This window comes from Papio anubis, chromosome 1 (assembly GCF_008728515.1).
Source record: "Papio anubis isolate 15944 chromosome 1, Panubis1.0, whole genome shotgun sequence".
NCBI lineage: Eukaryota > Metazoa > Chordata > Mammalia > Primates > Cercopithecidae > Papio > Papio anubis.
This window is the reverse complement of record NC_044976.1, coordinates 176,423,849-176,443,446: the sequence shown is the minus strand read 5'-3', so window position 1 is coordinate 176,443,446 and position 19,598 is coordinate 176,423,849. Positions and strand designations below refer to the sequence as shown.

The 19,598-nt window shown below is 36.7% G+C and overlaps 1 long non-coding RNA gene across 4 annotated transcripts; it reads left to right on the top strand.

Annotated features, from left to right (window-relative positions):
* The first annotated feature begins 1,317 nt into the window (after positions 1-1,317).
* LOC110741653 lies at positions 1,318-19,072 on the top strand. Of its 4 annotated transcripts, none has more exons than XR_002518218.2 (4): positions 1,318-2,223; positions 14,986-15,088; positions 15,689-15,743; positions 17,839-19,072. It is a non-coding gene; the product is annotated as an uncharacterized LOC110741653 (long non-coding RNA). The 4 variants fall into 4 exon arrangements; XR_002518219.2 differs by lacking the exon at positions 1,318-2,223 and adding an exon at positions 12,318-14,200; XR_002518221.2 differs by lacking the exon at positions 1,318-2,223 and adding an exon at positions 14,213-14,282.
* Positions 19,073-19,598: the final 526 nt, after the last annotated feature.

Below are 19,598 nucleotides of genomic sequence, written 5' to 3'. Positions count from 1 at the left end.
TCTTCTTTATATCTAGTAGAATTCAGCTGTCTGGTTTAGGGCTTTTCCTGGTTGGTAGGCTTTTTATTACTGATTCAATTTTGAAACTTGTTATTAATTTATTCAGGGTTTTAATTTCTTCCTGGTTCAATCTTGGAGGGTTGTATGTTTCTAGGAATTTATCCATTTCTTGTAGGTTTTCTAGTTTGTGTGCATAGAGGTGTTCATAATAAGTCTCTGAAAGTCTTCTGTATTTTTATGGGGTCGATGGTAATGTCCCCTTTGCATTTCTGATTGTGTTTATTCAGATATTCTCTTTTTTCTTTATTAATCTAGTTAGCAGTCTATCAATCTTATTTTTTCTTTCAAAGAAACAACTTCTGGTTTTGTTCATCTTTTTTATGGTTTTTCACTACTCAATTTCATTCAGTTCAGCTCTGACTTTCATTGTTTCTTGTCTTCTCCTAGTTTTGGGATTGGTTTGCTCTTGTTTTTTTAGTTCCTCTAGGTGTGATGTTAGATTGTTAATTTGAGATCTTTCTAACTTCTTGATGTGGGAATTTAGTGCTATAAATGTTCACCTAAACACTGCTTAGCTCTGTTCCAAAGATTCAGGTATGTTGTATCTTTGTTTTCATGAGCTTTAAAGAATTTCTTGATTCTGCTTTAATTTCATTGTTACCCAAAAGTCATTCATGAGCAGGTTGTTTAATTTCCACATAATTATATGGTTTTGAGTAATCCTCTTAGTCTTGATTTCTATTTTGATCATGCTATGGTCCAAGAGTGTGGTTGGTATGGTTTTGGTTTCTTTGAATTTGCTAAGAATTGTTTTATGGCTTATTAGATTCTTCATGGATCCTTAGGATTTTGGATGAATAAAATCAGGTCATTGACAAAGACAATGTTAATTTTTTTTTCAAATCTTTGCTTTTAAGTTTTCTTTCCTTGCTTTATTATTAAGACTTCCAGTTCAAAGATAAAGAAAAGAGCCATTCTTACCTGATCTTTGGAGAAATGTATCAGTTTTTCACCACTAAGTATAATGTTAGCTTTTTTTTTTTTTTTTGAGACGGAGTCTCACTCTGTCGCCCAGGCTGGAGTGCAGTGGTGCGAACTTGGCTTACTGTAAGTTCCGTCCCCCTGGGTTCACGCCATTCTCCTGTCTCAGCCTCCTGAGTAGCTGGGACTACAGGTGCCTGACACCATGCCCAGCTAATTTTTTGTATTTTTAGTAGAGACAGGGTTTCACCATGTTAGCCAGGATGGTCTTGATCTCCTGAACTCGTGATCCACCCTCCTCGGCCTCCCAAAGTGGTGGGATTACAGGCGTAAGCCACCGTGCCTGGCCAACTATGTATTTTTTTTAGCTGTATATGTTTTTTATTTATATTGAAGATACTCCCTTTCTATTTCTGGTTTTCTGAATTAATCGATTTTAATTTTGTCATTTTATAACGCTCTTAATGGGATACAGTTATTGTGAATTACATTTGATGACCTACAGTTCACACTTGACACTTTTCTTTAAGAGAAAATAGGCTTCCAAATTGAGTTGCCTTGATAAGGTCTTGTGATTCATGGCAACATACTGTCTCTAAGTTAAAAAAACAATCTTATCATGAGTTCCTCAAATTGTTGATGTACTGATTAATGTATAACCTACTGACACTGCAAAGGGTGCTGATTTATTTCTGTATTATAAAGTTTTATTGATTGTCTTGCATGCAGATAGTTTAGCGTGTATATTGCAACCTGTGTCCAATGATTGTAACCTCTGTATTGTACTCTCCAATGTAAAATAAGCTTGATATGAGGAGTTCTCATCCTTTCTAAAGTCTCTTATAAAAGTTTTCCAATTTGTAGCAGACTCTGGAATGCTCCCAGCTTTGTTGGTGTGTGTCTTCTCAGATCAGTCCTCACATTTGGCTTCCAGTAAAACTCTATCAAATTATTTCTGGCTCAACAAACTTAATTTAGGTCGACATTTTGGCATAGCTGGTAGGATTTCACAGTCACCTCCCTAGACCATCTGGCATGGCTTACAGCATTTGTGCTGATACTAGCAATGGACCCATTGTATTCCTGAACTCAGTTACCCTTACTAGGTACTACAGATGAGCTCCTCCCAGAATCAGTAAACCTCTCATCTTGGTGAAAGTTCTGGTTTACTGAAGCTGGTTTTTTCCTTGGCTAAGAGGTCAAAGACTCTCTCAAAATTAGAGTTACTCCCATGAATTCAAGGTAAGGGTTTTTTTGTTGTTGTTGTTAATTCTAGGCCATGGTAAAATAGGAGCTCTGTGAATTGTTTCCCTGGAGGTTTGAAGCAAGACAACTTTAGCTTTTTTTTTTTTTTTTTTTGCTTTCTTTCTTTTCTTTCTTTCTCTCTGTCTCTCTCTCTCTCTCCTTCCTTCTTCCTTCTTCCTTCTCCCTTCCCTTCCCTTCCCTTCCCCTCCCCTCCCCTCCCCTCCCCTCCCCTCCCCTCCCCTCCTTTCCCTTCCCTTCCCTTCCCTTCCCTTCCCATGAGGACACTCTTGCTCTGAAGGTAAAAGACACTTCCTCTGGTCGAATGACTCTTAGGAAGCAAAAACTAACAAAGGTGTCTGATGAACTGTCCATGACATGGAGTAGTCTCATAGGAAAACCCCTACACTGTTAATATTTTGCCCAGCTGGTGGGATTTATAAAGAATGATCATAAGTTTTTGCTCAGCTGGTAGGATTTATAAAGACTAATCATCTCTTTCCCATGAGCACCCTGCCGCTTCTTTGGAAGTGATTTGGGAATCTGAGACACCTAAGAGACTCTATTAGGCCCATTGCATGAAACCTCTGGGAAGAACGATTCGTAACTAGCACACTTGATCCACTATATAGCTTGTCTTACTCAAAACAAATTGGAAAAAACTGGTTTTAGAATCAGACAAGTTGAATGGGAGACTTACTTTCAGTAGCACCTAGAAGCTTCTAAAACAAATTCTGAAAAAAATGTTTTCCCCATTCAAGAGGTAAACAAAGGATATTTGAAACTTATTTCTAAATTAGATAAGACTTCAGAGACATTCTCCCTATTGCCTCTGAATGCTCTTCCTCATTCTGTCCTGTGCCTTCATATTCTCCTTTATCTGAAATCATTCCTTTCAGCTTGTTCCTTCAACTCGCATAGGTCTCAGGCAGAGATTTTTAGAATTTCACAATGCACACATTTCCTTCTCTCAAAAGGGGAAAATGTATTTAAATTTGGAACAGAAGGAGCAAATGGAATAATTCAGAATAATAAAACTACTGAGATTATAAAAATACAGATCCAACAAATTTTCCTAAACCAGAACTAATGAGTGATATTGATAATTTATTGCAAGCTGTGCTGGATCACTTATGGTCCCAATTTTCACTCATGTTGGTGAAATATATTGAGCCATCCCCATTAAAGTGGAAGTAAAATTGATTAAACCTTTTACCCAATATCAGATAATGTTCTTTAAATGCCCTGTTGGACTTTGCAGTCATTTGGAGATGTAAAACACTGGCCTTTTGGAAAGCTTAAATTCTTTCTCCATGCTTTGAGATATAAATTTGCTACGCTGTTTTCCCTAACATGTGGTAAGGGCTTTGGCCATGCAGGACAGATAAACTTTAACTTGTTCTGTTCTCAGAGGCACAATTTAACTAAACTCTTCATTTAAACTAGTGAGTTTTCTCTGACTCATGACTAAAATTTTAAATTCAAAGCTATAAAATATTTATCTGTATTTTTATGTGTACATATCTATATTTGTATGTTGTCTACATGGTACTAAATTGATTATAAATAAATGAGTGCTCATAAATTAGTAAGCCCAAATATTTTCCAAGTTCACAGGACTTGAATAAATCTTTCGGTAAATAAGATTAATTTAATATTGTTGATTTAATGAAAACAGCTGTATTTTCTGAGTTATTGGCAAAACATCCAAATATTCAACTTTAATAGTCTTTCTTGAGTGAACACCTGATATTCATAGGCTATAAAAATGGTTAACAGGAAAATAACTTGAAATGATGACTACCTTTGTCTAATATCTTAGTTCTCATAAGTAAACTAGGTAAATTGTTAAAAAAAACTAAATGTAAATGGGATAAACTACTATAAATGAATTTTTTATGTTATTTGAGATCTCAAAGTTATCTTAAATAATAGATAGTCATTAAATGTCTGGGTCATTTCCACTTAAGGTAAAAAATTGTGTTATAAGAAAGCATGTTTCTAGAAATTATAAAATGGTTCTTATCTATAAAAAACTGATATGTGACAGATAATTCTAGATTTCTTGCTTCTTAGGTTTTCACTAAAATTTAAAATTACTAAGATTTAAAATTCTAATTAATATATACAACTCTCTATAAAAAAAAGGACCAAAAAAGTAAGATGTGTTTTTGATGAGAACATATTATCAGAAGGTATAAAAATGTGTTCCTTATTGAGAAAAGAATAATTTTGTACAATGTTGATGTTACCTAAAGATTACTTCAAATTATAGATTTAGGAAGGAAACAGAAACAAGATTAAAAGGAATCAGTAAATGGGAGAGAGAAGAATGTAAAGAAAGTTATAGATATGAATCATGCTACTGTAAAGACACATGCACATGTATGTTTATTGTGTCACTAGTCACAATAGCAAAGACTTGGAACCAACCCAAATGTCCATCGATGATAGACTGGATTAAGAAAATGTGGCACATATACACCATGGAATACTATGTAGCCATAAAAAAGGATGAGTTCATGTCTTTTGTAGGGACATGGATGAAGCTGGAAACCATCATTCTCAGCAAACTATTGCAAGGACAGTAAACCAAACACTCCATGTTCTCACTCATAGGTGAGAATTGAACAATAAGAACACTTGGACACAGGGTGGGGAACATCACACATGGGCCTGTCATGGGGTGGGGGGAGGGAGGAAGGATAGCATTAGGAGAAATACCTAATGTAAATGACGAGTTAATGGGTGCAGCACACCAACATGGCACATGTATATATATGTAACAAACCTGCATGTTGTGCACATGTACCCTAGAACTTAAAGTATAATAAAACAACAAAAACAAAACAAAGCAAAACAAAACAGAAAACAAAAAAATAGTTATGGATATGAAGATGACTTTTTGGCTGGGAAGGTTGAAAAGTAAGGAGAATAGTTTTGTATGAGGAAGAATCTTGTATATGTTTTTCCTAAAGTAAATGACTATCTATTTAAGAAAGAGGAGATGTAGGATAAATTAAAAAGTCCCAGCATATTGTCAATTGTCTGAGTAAGTCATGATAAGGTTTATGAAAAGAAGGTTTATGAAAAGAAAATTTATGAAAGCTTGTGTTTGATGAAGTTGGCTATAATTAGATGAAAATTATGGATGCCTTTCTGAAGATGAAGCTTTGATATTAAAAATACTCAAATACAAAACTTAAAGAATTTGATCCCCTATGTTATAATAACAAAGCTTTCTTGAAGTATTAATTTGCTCTTAATAAAATTGCAAGAGATTTCAATTTTTAATCCTGTAATTTTTCTTTTTGAAACTTCTTTCTATCAAGATAATTTCTACATTGTCTTTATTAGGACTCTGATTACTTTAAAAAACTAAGTTTTAAAAGGATTAATGTTTTCACATTCATGTAACTTCCTGTATTGCTTCTGAAGTCTACTTGACTCTGGTTAAATGAATACCTGTTATTTTACAATGACCTGTGATTATGCTTTGATCACGTGTTTTGAAACTTTGATATCCTGGCAGGTTTCCTCAGGATCAAAATCAGTTATATTTATGGGTATGTTATTGATATAAATGTTCCAAAAATTATATAAATTCATAAAAATCTAATATGTTGTTTATAATTTTGATCATTATTTTTTTTCTGAAGTTACATTTGTATGACTATGTTATTAATGTGAATATTCTAAAGATTCTAAAGATCATGTGAAATTTACAAAAGTCTAAGGGTCTTCATGTGATGGTGTTAGTCATGATTCTAGGTGTTTTCTTAAAATGCTCCATGTAATAGAAATAACTACATTCCTTTATCTATTAGAAACTTTCATCAGATTTTAACCATGGCTATTCTAAGTTTTTGTCATCTACAGTTAATATTTTCAATTCTTCTCTAAAATTATTTGCAATCAGCTAAGGTACAAAAATGCTTTTTATTGAAAAGACTCTAACAAGTGCTCTTGAGCACAGACTTCTGATAACTTTAAGATCAATGGACTAGAACTTTCAGAACTCTGACAAAAAAAACTGATTTATTCATGAAAATTGCTAACTCAAAATCAAGCAGAACAAAAATGATATGAAACTAAACTGATGGAGGACTAAAGTGATTTTTTATGACTTTTTGTTTGAAATATGGCTGATTCTTTTTATATTTTGTTTTCCAGAGTCAAGAAAAGTTTTTTTTTTTGAGCTACAGTAATTGGGTAAAATATACTTTTATAAACAAAACTGAAACATTTACCTTTCTCTCTCTACTTGAATTATCCAGAATCTGGAAACTATTCATAAGCATTCTCGTTTTATGACAATGTAGTTATTTGCATAAGTTCAATAAGAATCTTTTTTTTTTAGGTAACAGGATACAGTGGAAACACTAGTTATTTTTCAAAGCTTTAACTACAATGTCGTATTTTCAAATAGGACAAGATTGCTTTGAGAAATTGAGATTGAGGCTAATAGACTTGGAAAAATATGGGCCTGATACTTAGTCTATGCAATTTCCTTACAAGGTTTCTGACCTTGTGGTAAGTAAAGAATGCTACTTTTGGATAGGTTTAGGAACCTCAAGATATTCTGGGGACCTCAAGAAGAGGGGAAGTCACCTAATCTGCACTGATATTACAAGCACAGTCTGATAGTGAATCCTTGGCTTGGCTACTTAGGCTCAAAAGGCTTTTAAAAGTCCAACCCAAAATCCTTATAAAAAAAGTTACAGCAAAGCTAATTTAAAGGAGTCTCTATGGCCAATCACTATTCTTGCTGTACTTTATACAAATAAACAAGGCAAATGCAATCTGACTAAAACTTATATGGCAAACAAATTGGTCTCACTGTGATTTTTCTTTGGTAGAAAAAGGGACTGGAGAGAGAACTACCATGTTTCAGAAGAGAACTATAGTACAGAAGAGAACTGTTATTAGATTCTAGCCCTGACTGTTGTCTTTGAGTTTTAAAAATTTGCCCTTTTTTGGACTAAATACTGGATTATTTCCTGGTTATAACATGTCTCTAAAGAAGAATCTGAAGTTGATTTTCTTCTTGATGATTTTTAGTTGGTCCCCTAATGGTATAGGCTCTCTTTTTCCAATTCTGGCATACAAATTCTCTTTATAATTCTAATCCTTATGTGCATTTTTTTCACTATTTAAATTATTAATACGATGTATGTCTCATTGTTTTACTTCTTCCAAGAAAACAAAATTGTGAAATTCTAAAGATTAGAGATGATTCAACAAGTTAGAGCAGCTATAAATTGGTATCTTATTTAGTTGGTTACACTCAGGACTAACTTCTTTATTTTGTGCTGGCCTTCAAATTGTTATTATTATAACCATAACCATAAATATAAACATAGTTGTTATTTTCCTGGCTATTAAGTTACCATTATTTTCATTTCTGCTTGCTTTAGATCAGCGTCTAAAGTCAAAATTATGGTTACCCAGCAACTGGCGATGATTCATTATTCAGGAGAATAGCATGTAGTCTTGTGTCCATGACCTACATTCCTAGCAATCTGCCTTACCTGCAATAACAAGGTTCTTTGCCCCCACTGAGGGATATGACTTTCTGAGAATGACCTTTCCTAGCACCAAGGAATGAAGCAAGTCTATCACTGTAACCTAAACAGAGATTGATCATCAATGCTTCTATGGGAAGATTTTTGATCAAAAAGGGGAAGTGAAAACCAGAGGTCAATTTTGACAGTTTAAAAGAAAACAGGCTTTCAAATTAATCTGCCTTGGAAAAGTCTTGTGATTCATGGTGACACCTGCTTTCTGAGTAAAGAATCTTGTCATGAGTTCCTCAAATTGTTGATGTACTGATTAATGCATAGCCTACTGACGCTGAAAAGGATGCTGATTCATTTTTGAATTATAAAATTTTACTGATTGTCTTGCATGTAGACATTTTAGCCTGTACATAGCAATCTGTATCCAGTGATTCTAAACCTCTATATTGCACCCTCCAATGAAAAGAGACAATCCAGTATGAGGAGTCCCCCTCACTTCTCCTAATCTCTCCTAAAAAATTTCCCACCAGCCTTCAAAAACTCTTAACTTTGATAGTGTGTTTTCTCAAGTTTATCCTCACATTTTGCTTTGAAGGAAACTGTATTAAATTATTTTTATCTGAACAGCCTTAATTTTAATTGACACATTGACTGAATTTTTTTATTTTTTATTTTTATTTTTTAATTTTTTTGAGATTGGCTCTCACTCTGTCACCTGGGCTGGAGTGCAGTGGTGCAATCATGGCTCACTGCACCCTTGACCTTCTCAGGCTCAGGTGAACCCCCTACCTCAGCCTCCCAAGTAGCTTAACTACAGGCACATGCCACTATACCTGCATAATTTTTGTATTTTTTGTAGAGACACGGTTTCTCCATGTTTCCCAGACTGGTCTCAAACTTCTGGGTTTAAGCGATCTGTCCTCCTTGCCTCCCAAAGTACTGGGATTACAGGTGTGAGCCACCACACCTGGCCTACACACATTGATTGAATTTTGATTGTTAAACTAATCTTGCCTTCAGGGGAATGGGCCTACTGGTCATGATGCAGTATACTCTGTATATAGCTAGATTTGATTTACTAGTATTATGTTAAAAGAATTTTGTATTTTTATTCAAGAGGGTTATTTTTATATATTTTTCTTGTAATGTCCTTGTCAGGTTTTAACACCAGGTTTATCTTGTTCCAATAAATGCATTGGGAAAGTTCTTTCTACTTTATTTTCTCAAAGAGTTTGTATATAATTAGTATTTATTCTTCCTTACATGTTTGACAGAAGTCATCAATGGGACCATCTTAGCCTTGATGTTTCTCTGTGGAAAAATTGAAATAAGTTAAACATCCATAACAGTTATAGGGCTATTCAGATGTTCTGTTACTTCTTGCATAATTTTTCACAATTTGTATTTTTAGTGGATTTTCTCTATTTTATTGAAATTGGCAAATTAATCAGCATAAAGTTTTTCATGATATTCCCTTATTAGTCTTTTGAGGTCCATAGGGTCTATGGTAATGTCCCTATTCTATTCCTGATACTGGTAATTTGTGAGGGTTTTTTTCTCTCTTTTTTTTACTTTATCAATCTTCGCAGGGTTGATCACCTTAAAATTTTTTTTCAAAATCCATTTTTTTAGCTCTTTTATTTTGTCCATTGCCTGCTTCTCATTTTGTTGTCTTCCATTCTTTAATGTTTTCTTTTTTCTAATTAATTTAAATTAATTATCTTTTCTTTTTCCAACTTCTCTACGTAGAGCCTTAGATTATTATTTATAAATTTTTCTTATTTTCTAGTATAAGCATTTAAAGCTAGAAATTGCCCTCTAAGTGCAATTTTGATGGCATTTTACAAAGTTTGATTTCATTAGCATTTTGCTTGAATTATATTCTAATTTAGATTGCTTGTTTGACTAATAGATTATTTAGAAGTAGGTTTTTTAATTTCCAGATTCTGAGGTTTTCCATGTATCTTGTGGTAACTGATTTCTATCTTAATTCTGTTATAGTCATGGTAATATTCTGTATTATTAAGTTCTTTGAAATTCTTGAGATTTGATTTATGTCTCATCACATGATCCTGCTAGATAGTTGTTCCATATGCCTTTGAAAAAAGTATTTTATGCAGGGTGTTGGTTGTTCTGTTATATAAATATCAAAGAGATAAAGTTGGTTAATAGTATTAAGCAAATCTTCAATATCCTTATTGATTTTCTCTATTTATTGAATTAATGACTGGAAGAAGGATGGTTAAAACTCTCAAACTCTATGTCCTTTTTCTCTTTAGTTCTGTGAATTTTTGCTTCATGCAGATTAAAGATCTGTTATTAGGTGCAAATATATTTAAGATTGCCATATATTCTTAATAAATTGACCCCTTTATCACTGTTGGATGTCCCTCTTTATCTCTGTCAATATTCCTTGTCTAGAAGTCTACTTTGTCTGATGTTAATATAACCACTAAGAAAATAATTGACTTTAATATGTTTTCTGCTTATTTTTCTCATTTGCCAATATACTGTCTGTATTAGTCTGTTCTCACACTGCTAATAAAAACATACCTGAGACTGGGTAATTTATTTAGGAAATAGGTTTAATTGATTCACAGTTCCATATGGCTGGGGAGGCCTCACAATCATGACTAAAGGCAAATGAAGAGCAAAGTCACATCTTACATGGCAGCAGGCAAGAGAGCATGTGTAGGGGAAATCCCTTTATAAAACCATCAGATCTTATGAGACTTACCCACTATCACAAGAAGAGCATAGGAAATACCTGCCCCCATGATTTAATTACCTCTCACTGGGTCCCTGCCACAACACATGGGAATTATGGGAGCTACAGTTGAAGATGAGATTTGGGTGGGGACACAGCCAAACCATATTGTTCTGCCCCTGGCTCCTCCAAAATCTCATGTCCTTACCTTTCAAAACCAATTATGCCTTCCCAACAGCCCCCTGCCCCCGCAAAGTCTTAACTCATTTCAGCATTAACTCAGAATTCCACAATCCAAAGTCTTATCTGAGACAAGGCAAGTCTCTTCCACCTATGAGCCTGTAAAATAAAAAGTAAGTTAGTTGCTTCCTAGATACAATGGGGGCGGGCAGTGGGTAAATATATCCATTAAAATGGGAGAAATTGGCCAAAATGAAGGGACTGCAGGTGCCATGCAGGTCTGAAATCCAACAGGGCAGTCAAATCTTAAAGCTCCGAATGATCTCCTTTGACTCCATATCTCACATCTGGGTCATGTTGATGCAAGAGGTGGGTTCCCATAGTCCCGGGCAGCTCCACCTCTGTGACTTTGCAGGGTACAGCCTCCCTCCTGGCTACTTTCATGGGCTGGCATTGAATGTGTGTGGCTTTTCCAGGTGTACGGTGTAAGCTGTTGGTGGATCTACCCTTCTGGAGTCTGGAGGATGATGGCCCTCGTCTCACAGCTCCACTAGGAAGTGCCCCAGTGGGGACTCTGTGGGGGGGCTCCAACCCCACATTTCCCTTCTGCACTGCTCTGGCAGAGCTTCTCACTGAGGGCCCCGCCCCTGCAGCAAATTTTAGCCTGGACATCCAGGCATTTCTGTACACCCTCTGAAATCTAGGCAGAGGTCCTGAAACCTTAATTCTTGTCTTCTGTGCATTTGCAGACTCAACACCATGTGGAAGCTGCCAAGGCTTGGGGCTTGCATACTCTGAAGCAACATCCCAAGCTGTACCTTGGCCCATTTTTGCCAAAGCTGGAGTGGCTGGGATGCAGGACACCAAGTACCTAGGCTGCACAGAGCAGGGGAGGCTTGGGCCTGGCCCATGAAACCATTTTTTCTTCTAGGCCTCTAGGTCTGTGATGGGAGGGGCTGCCGTGAAGATGTCTGACATGCCCTGGAGACATTTTCCCCATTGTTTTGACAATTAACATTTGACTCCCTGTTATTTATGCAGGTTTCTGCTGGTGGCTAGAATTTCTTCCCAGAAAATGGTTTTTTCTTTTCTACAGTGTCATCAGGCTGCAAATTTTCCAAACTTTTATGCTCTGCTTCCTCTTGAACCCTTTGCTGCTTAGAAATTTCTTCCTCCAGACACCCTAAATCATCTCTCTCAAGTTCAAAGTTCTACAGTTCTCCAGGGCAGGGGAAAAATGCCACCAGTCTTTTTGCATAGCAAGAGTGATCTTTACTCTATTTCCCAAGAAGTTCCTCATCTCCATCTGAGACCACCTCAGCCTGGACTTCAAGGTCCATATCACTATCAGCATTTTGGTCATAGCCATTCAACAAGTCTCTAGGAAGTACCAAACTTTCCCACATTTTCTTATCTTCTTCTGATCCCTCCAAACTGTTCCAACCTCTGCCTGTTACCCAGTTCCAAAGTCACTTTCACATTTTCACGTATCTTTACAGCAACACCCACTTCTGGTATCAATTTACTGTATTAGTCTGTTCTCATGCTGCTAATAAAGACATACCCAAGACTGGGTAATTTATAAAGGAAAGAGGTTTAATTGACTCACAGTTCCACATTGCTGGGAGGCCTCACAGTCATGGCGGTAGGTAGATGAAGAGCAAAGTCATGTCTTACATGGCTGCAGGAAGGTGTGTGCAGGGGAACTCCCCTTTATAAAACCATCAGATCTCGTGAGACCTATTCACTATCATGAGAACAGCATGGGAAATACGTACTCCCGTGATTCAGTGACCTTCCAGCAGGACCTTCCCATGACATGTGGGAAATATGGGAGGTACAATTAAAGATGAGATTTGGGTGGGGACACAGCCAAACCATGTCACTGTCCCTCCTGCTGACTTTTGTTGGGTAGTGTTAAACACATTGGTGAGATACAGGTGGAGTGACGTACTGGTAGCCATTGCAGTTTTCTTAAAATCGGGCAGTGTTGAGACCAATGCAGGCTAGCAGCAAAATTAGTTTGTTGGTTTCAGGCTATATGAATAGGATGAGTTGGCTTTATCTACCTTTGGAAAATTTTTTGACCTTGCTTCTGCCAAGCTAGTAGAGGTATCCTTTTGCCTGAGAAAGATTAAAACAGGAAAAGTGTTTTTCAGGTGGTGTCAACTTGCTAAGAATTGTGAGTTTATTTTTCTTCAATTATCTTTATTTTCAATATTTTTACATAGTAGAGGAGTTCTATGGCATCTTGATTTCAAAAGTTGGAGATTCAGTGAACTGAAAGTTCCAGTCTGGGAGCCAGGAGAATGGTGTTTTCTGTTTGTTTGAAATTTGAAATGTCTGATTTCAGGCAAGTCTTTTAAAATGTATCCTGAAGAAAACAAAGATAATGATGTTTGTGCTAACTTACGACTCATGGAATTTTATAATTGTATGTGGTCTTGCAGATTATCTGCTCCCACCTGGAAATTTTATGTATAAGGAGACTGTGGTTTTGAGAGGCCAAATCATTTGCCTAAAGACATTCAGTTTGTTTATGGCTGGGCTAGAATTTGAACTCTGAAGTCTTGTTACCAGTCTAATGTGACTTTTACCCAAATATGGTGACTTTAGAGAGCATGTAGAAAGACTCCAAGACTCCAAAATAATGAATCCGTACCTATACATTGGCCAATATAAGATATTAAATGATTTAAACATTTTAAAAATGCCTACATGAATTTCAAAAAGTAGTGTTTATCTTTTATAACTGAGTTTAAATTCAAGAAAATATGTCAAAAGAGCCTCATAAATATTTATCAAGTATAAAATAATCTGTTTAAAGGAGATATCATTCCCTTTATTACTGATGTAATAATGTCAATTTTATAGCTTTCAGAAATTATAAATGTTTCATTGGATCCTCACAAGCAACACTATAAAAATAGTAGCTAGTATTTATTGTTTACTGTGTGCCAGAAATTTTTCTAAGTATTTTATGTCTATTAACCTTTTCCTTCAAACAACCTTAGTTCCTATTATTATCCTCACAAATGAGGAAACCAAGGCCCAGAGAGTTAAAGCAACTTGCTTGAGGTCACACAGCCTTCCAGAAGCAGAACTGACATCATCCCTAGAGTGGATAACTTAGTCATAGCCACCTTGCTATAGTGCCTCTCAGGTGAGCAGGGCAAAGGTACAGATTGTTCTTTACCTTTCTTTTCCTCCTGCAGGAAGGTAGAGGACTGAAGACAGTCATTTTGTGTCTGGGTAGGGTCTTCAGTGGGGCCTTCTGAAGATTTTCCTTTGATTCTATGTTTTACACATTTTCTTTGTTCTCCATTGCAACCCTGTCTAAGCCACCTTGTTTGATGTTGTGCTCTACTGTGTATGCCATTTGCATATTTCTCTCAAGTTCCCCTTTCTGTTTCTTCTGTGCATGTCCAGAAACTGAGTAGTGCATGGGTGCATCACACAATCTTTGCCTACTAAAGTAGTTTTTGCAGAATGGGGATTTTTAGCCATTTTTGTACTAGAATACCCATCTGGATGACATTCTAATGCTTGATACACTTTCTTGGAAGCAGAGGTAAGATGCATGTGGATTACAGGCAATTCTCAGCACCTTTAGCTTTATTGTCCCTCCTGTCGCTCCAACACAAGAAATACAAGTGAGTGTGAGTGAGGGGGTTATGGGCACAGCTGTTCGTCTGTCCTTGTGCATAGGGAAAGTGAATCATCCTCACTACTTAGTGTTTCTAAAAAATAATCATTTACTTGTCTCATCCCTTGCAATAGATTGTGTACCCTGGGTCTCAATAGTGTGCTTGGTTACAAACTGCTGCTTTGGAAAGATCTGTTAATTATGAAGTAAGATGGTTACGTTTGGTGATTGCTAAGATTGCTTTTATCCTTAGCATTCTATGGTTTCCTCACATTGTGCCAGAAGGCCCCACATCACTGTGGTAGTGGACATCTGGGTCACTTCTGAGAGACTTAGTGTTGTGGGTTGAATTGTGTCCCCCCACCCCAACAATATACATTCAAATCCTGACCACTGCTACCTGTGAATGTAATCTTACTTAGAAATAGTGCTTTCAGATGTAATCAAGTTAAGATGTGGTCATACTGGATTATGGTAGATCTTAATTCAATGATCAGTATCCTTATAAAAAGATGGAAATTTGGACCAACACAAAGAGGGCACCATGTGACAATGGGGGCAGAGATGACAGTGATGCACCTACAAGTCAAGGAACACCAAGAATTGCCAGCAACCACCAGAAGCTAGGAGAGAGGCATAGCGCAGATTCTCTCTCAGAACCTCTAGGAGGAGCCTCTTGATCTGCTGACCTCTTGATTTTGGACTTCTAGCTTCCAGAACTTCAAGACAATAGATTTCTGCTGTTTGAAGCCACCAGTGTGTGGTCATTTGTTATGGCAGCCCCAGGAAACTAATACACCTTGCAAACTTCAGGTTAGTTGATCCTCACCTATGTTTAAAGTTCTGTGTTCAGACACCCCTTTCATGTGCTCTGTAACAGGACGTGGCTCTCTAGCAGGCGTGTGCTCGAAAACTCAGGCTCTGGAGTGTCTTCTCCTGACTTCTCCCCATGGGAAGCCTCCAGTCTTTCTGATCTTTCTGAGACACTTGCTTTTCAGTTTTCCTCATAGTTGATTCCCATGGATTCTCTTGACCAGCTCCTACTGTGGTCCTTCTGTGGGAATTATTTCAAACCTAGACTAGAACTGAGGAGAGATTTAGAAAACAATTCCTGACTCCCTTTAGCTGATGTAATTTTAATTTATAATTTTCATGTCAGAGTGATTACTGTAAAATTATTTAAAAGAAAGACATTATCCAACAGTCTCATGACAGTGTCATTTTATGCTGATGGGGTAATTTGTCCCTTTAGAAACAATTATTTCTTGAATAATTACTTTGGGTACCAGGTGACAGGCTCAGACTATTTTGGGACTCTGTGGCCTTGTCTCATGACATGCATTTACCTTGAGGATAAGGCGTGTGGCAGGTATTGCCTGTGACTCATTGCTCTTCTGTTCCTGTCTTTAGCAGATAGCAGCATATGACTACGATGGCTTGGAAGAATTGCTGCCAATATGATTCTTATGTAAGACTGGCATAGAGGAATGTCCTCGTTCCTTACTAAGCATCTTTTTGCTCAAACCAGATTTTTTTTTTTTTTTGGTTGACAGCCCAGGAAATTCACTAGACGTGGGGAAATATGAGTTAGCCAAATATTACATTTGATCATTTTATGTAAGTCTTCCAACTTGAAGTTGCCTCACTTAAATTAATAAGGGTTAAAATAAAGTTATCTTTATTTATGATTCTGAAGATACAACTTTAACAAACTATATATTGATTTGTACTAAAAGGAGTAAAGAGGCATGGATTATTTAAATCTATGTTAAAATATTTATGAAGACTTTCAAAATCTACAAAACCCAGTGCATTTTCAGGGTGATGACAAGTGCACTAAAATAACATTCAATCTTCTTGATTCCACATTCCATCTTGTCCCTGCCTTCTCCCAGACAGACCTACGTTAAGAGTCTATTGTGTATCCCACCTCATTTCTGGTGGCCTCTGTTCTAATGCCAAATTCTCCACAGAGTCTCTGTTTCAAAACCCATAGCTAATCTCAGAGAGCCAGGTTTTCAACGTTTAAGAGCTGGAAATACTATTTTAGTAATATTGCATTTTGAATATCCAAAGCTCTATGAAGACAAGGATGATATCCCTAATGCTTACTACACTGTAAGAAAGTGCAAATGTTCCTCTTTACCAAAGCAGTCATTTGGCCACATAGTGACATTTTGGTCAACAACAGACTGCATATAAGGTGGTGGTCCTATAAGATTATAGTAGAGCTGAAAAATTTTTCTCACCGAATGACATCTTCATGATCCCAGTACTACGTAAGCCTAGGCTGATGTACGTGTCTGTGTCTCAGTTTTTAACAAAAAAAGCTTTAAAAGTAACAAATAAAAATTTAAAAGTTCTAAAAATCGAAAAAAACTTAGAGTGAGAATATAAAGAAAATATTTTTGTGCCACTGACAATGGGTTTGTGTTTTAAGCTAAGTGTTATTTACAACAGAGTCAAAAAGTTAAAAATTTTTGAATGTGTATAAAATAAAAAGTTATAGTAAGCTAAGGTTAATTTATTCTTGAAGAAAGATTTTTTTAAATAAATGGAGTGTAGCCTAAGTATACAGTTTCATAAAGTCTACAGTAGTATACAGTAATGTCCTAGGCGTTCATATTCACTCACTACTCACTCACTCACCCAGAGCAACTTCCTGCAAGCTCCATTCACACAGCCAGTGCCCTATACAGGTGTGCCACTTTTAATCTTTTACATTGTATTTTATTATACCTTTTATATGTTTAGCTATGTGTAGGTACACAAATACTTATCATTGTGTTAACAGTTGCCTGCAGTAGCTGTATGGTAACAGACCATCTAGACTAGGTGTGTAGTGGGCTATATATACCCTTTGGGTTTGTGAAAGTATACTCTATGATGTTCACACAATGATGAAATGGCCTAACAATGCATTTCTCAGAACATATCCTTGTCGTTAAGTGGCATATGACTATAATTCTTATCTCCAGTTTATATGAAAAAATTAACATTCAGGTAGGTTAAATTAATTGCTCTCAAATGTATAAACAGCGCAAAACAGAAAGATTGTTCTGTTCCAAAGGCCCACTGATTTCATATCAAGAGTTGATAGTTTGAGAACCTACTCTTACAAAAAAATGTTGGCTGAAATATTAGAATGTAATGCAATCCTACTAATTAATGAGTTTTATTTATTTTGGCAAATACACAATTTAATTACTAGCTGTTACCTGGAAACTGCTTAGCTCCTTTGGGGTTTTTCAAATGTGCAGAAAACCTCAGGCCAAAGAGCCCAAAGCAAAACACACCGCTTTCCCCTGATAATGGCATTTTCCAGATGTCATTTTCCCAGCTGTCAGAGTGTGATAAAAGGCTTGGGTTTAAAAACTTGACCTAAGACTTAACTGAGTCTCGCCCAGCAGAAATATGGGTTTCATTAAATTAGCAACAGATTTGAAAGCCAGAATGAAAAAGCAAGCTAATTCCCGAAGTCAGTGTTTTGTCCCCATAACCTGCAGGTGTCTGAGGACCCTAGAAATCAACTTAATGTAATGTTTCTATTTTTCTCTGCTCAGGTTCTGAGATGGCAATTGCTGGTTTCATTGGTCTGGAGATTTCATCTTTCAGAGCTGTCAAGGATTTTAGTGGCTATAAGGAGAGAACTCTGATGATAAAGTGTGTTGATTCATGACTGCATTCATATAAAACACTAAATGGAATTTTGAATGGCAAGAACATGTTTTGTACATTCAATAAACAAGAATCTGTGTATAATGAAAATGATAACACTTAATATTAGAATGATAATTTTCAGTTTATAAAGTGTTTTATTTAATTCTTACAATATTCCTGTAAGGTAACTGAGTGGTTGAGTTATAGTAGCACTCAACACATACCCTCCAACCCCTGCCACAAACACATGAATATATGTTCAGTTTTCTTTTATATACAAAATATCCCATCTCCCCAGACTGTTACCCCATCTAATACTTTGTTCACTTCTAAAATTCCTGGAAAGGTGGAATGTTCCCATAACTGTCTTCAACTCATCACTACCACTCCATGAGATCTGGTCTAATCTTTGCCATTATAGAAAATTTCACTTAGTTATTAATAACTTCCTCATTGCCAAATCTAGGGAAGTTTCCTCTATATGTATCATTCAAAGTTCTTGCTAGTTTTGCATTCTATTGATCAGCTCCTTCTTTTCCCTATTTAGTTCTTCTTTTAAGTGTTCCTTACTATGGCTTCTGTGACAATAAAGCTTTCTTCCCAGTACTGTGGCCATTCTCTCTCCACTGTCTTTGTTAGCTCCTCCTTCCTTTCTTCTGGAAAATATATACAGGGCCTTGGGGGTGTGGTGAGAGGCTGGAGCAATAATTTTAGCTGTTTCTCTTCATCTTCCTCTCCCACGTTCTACAACAGCCATTCATTTTCTACCCTGTCCTCTTCGCACTCAGTTGATAACTTTTTTCAGGTCTACAGGATGTGAATCTCATGGCTTTCTGTCCACAAGAAATTGAACTCCAAATACATACCCTCTTATCTCCTCTCTTCCAGTTTATGAGGAAGAGGTGTGTCTTTTCCTGTTACAGAGAAAACCTTGTTCATGATCTTATCCCCTTCTGCCCTTTCTGGGAATAGAACCTTGTTCCATTGGGTATTTCCTCTCTATATTTTTAACCCATCCTTGTTAGTTTGTTTTTGTTTGGAGCCTCTATACATACTTAGGTCTCTCCAATTCTTTTTGTTGTTGTTGTTGTTTTTTGAGACGGAGTCTCGCTCTGTCGCCCAGGCTGGAGTGCAGTGGCCGGATCTCAGCTCACTGCAAGCTCCGCCCCCCGGGTTTACGCCATTCTCCTGCCTCAGCCTCCTGAGTAGCTGGGACTACAGGCGCCCGCCACCTCGCCCTGCTAGTTCTTTTGTACTTTTTAGTAGAGACGGGGTTTCACTGTGTTAGCCAGGATGGTCTTGATCTCCTGACCTCGTGATCCACCCATCTCGGCCTCCCAAAGTGCTGGGATTACAGACTTGAGCCACGTCTCTCCAATTCTTAAAAGTGATTGCCTTCACTTAGTGTTCTCTCTAAACACCATCCTATCTTTCTCACTTTCAGCAAGTTCAAGCTTTGGCAAGGAAGAGTCTACAGATGCTCTATTTCCCCTCCTTTAACTGTTTCTTCAATTCAGGCTTTAATGCCAGCCTAGGGGCATCTAATTGCCTCACATTGGCAAAGTTGCGGAATTTCTCAGCAGGAATTGATGCTGCCCTCTATACCCATTTTGTTTTAGAGACTTTGCTCCTGTGGTTTCCATTAGCCACTCTCTCCTGGTTT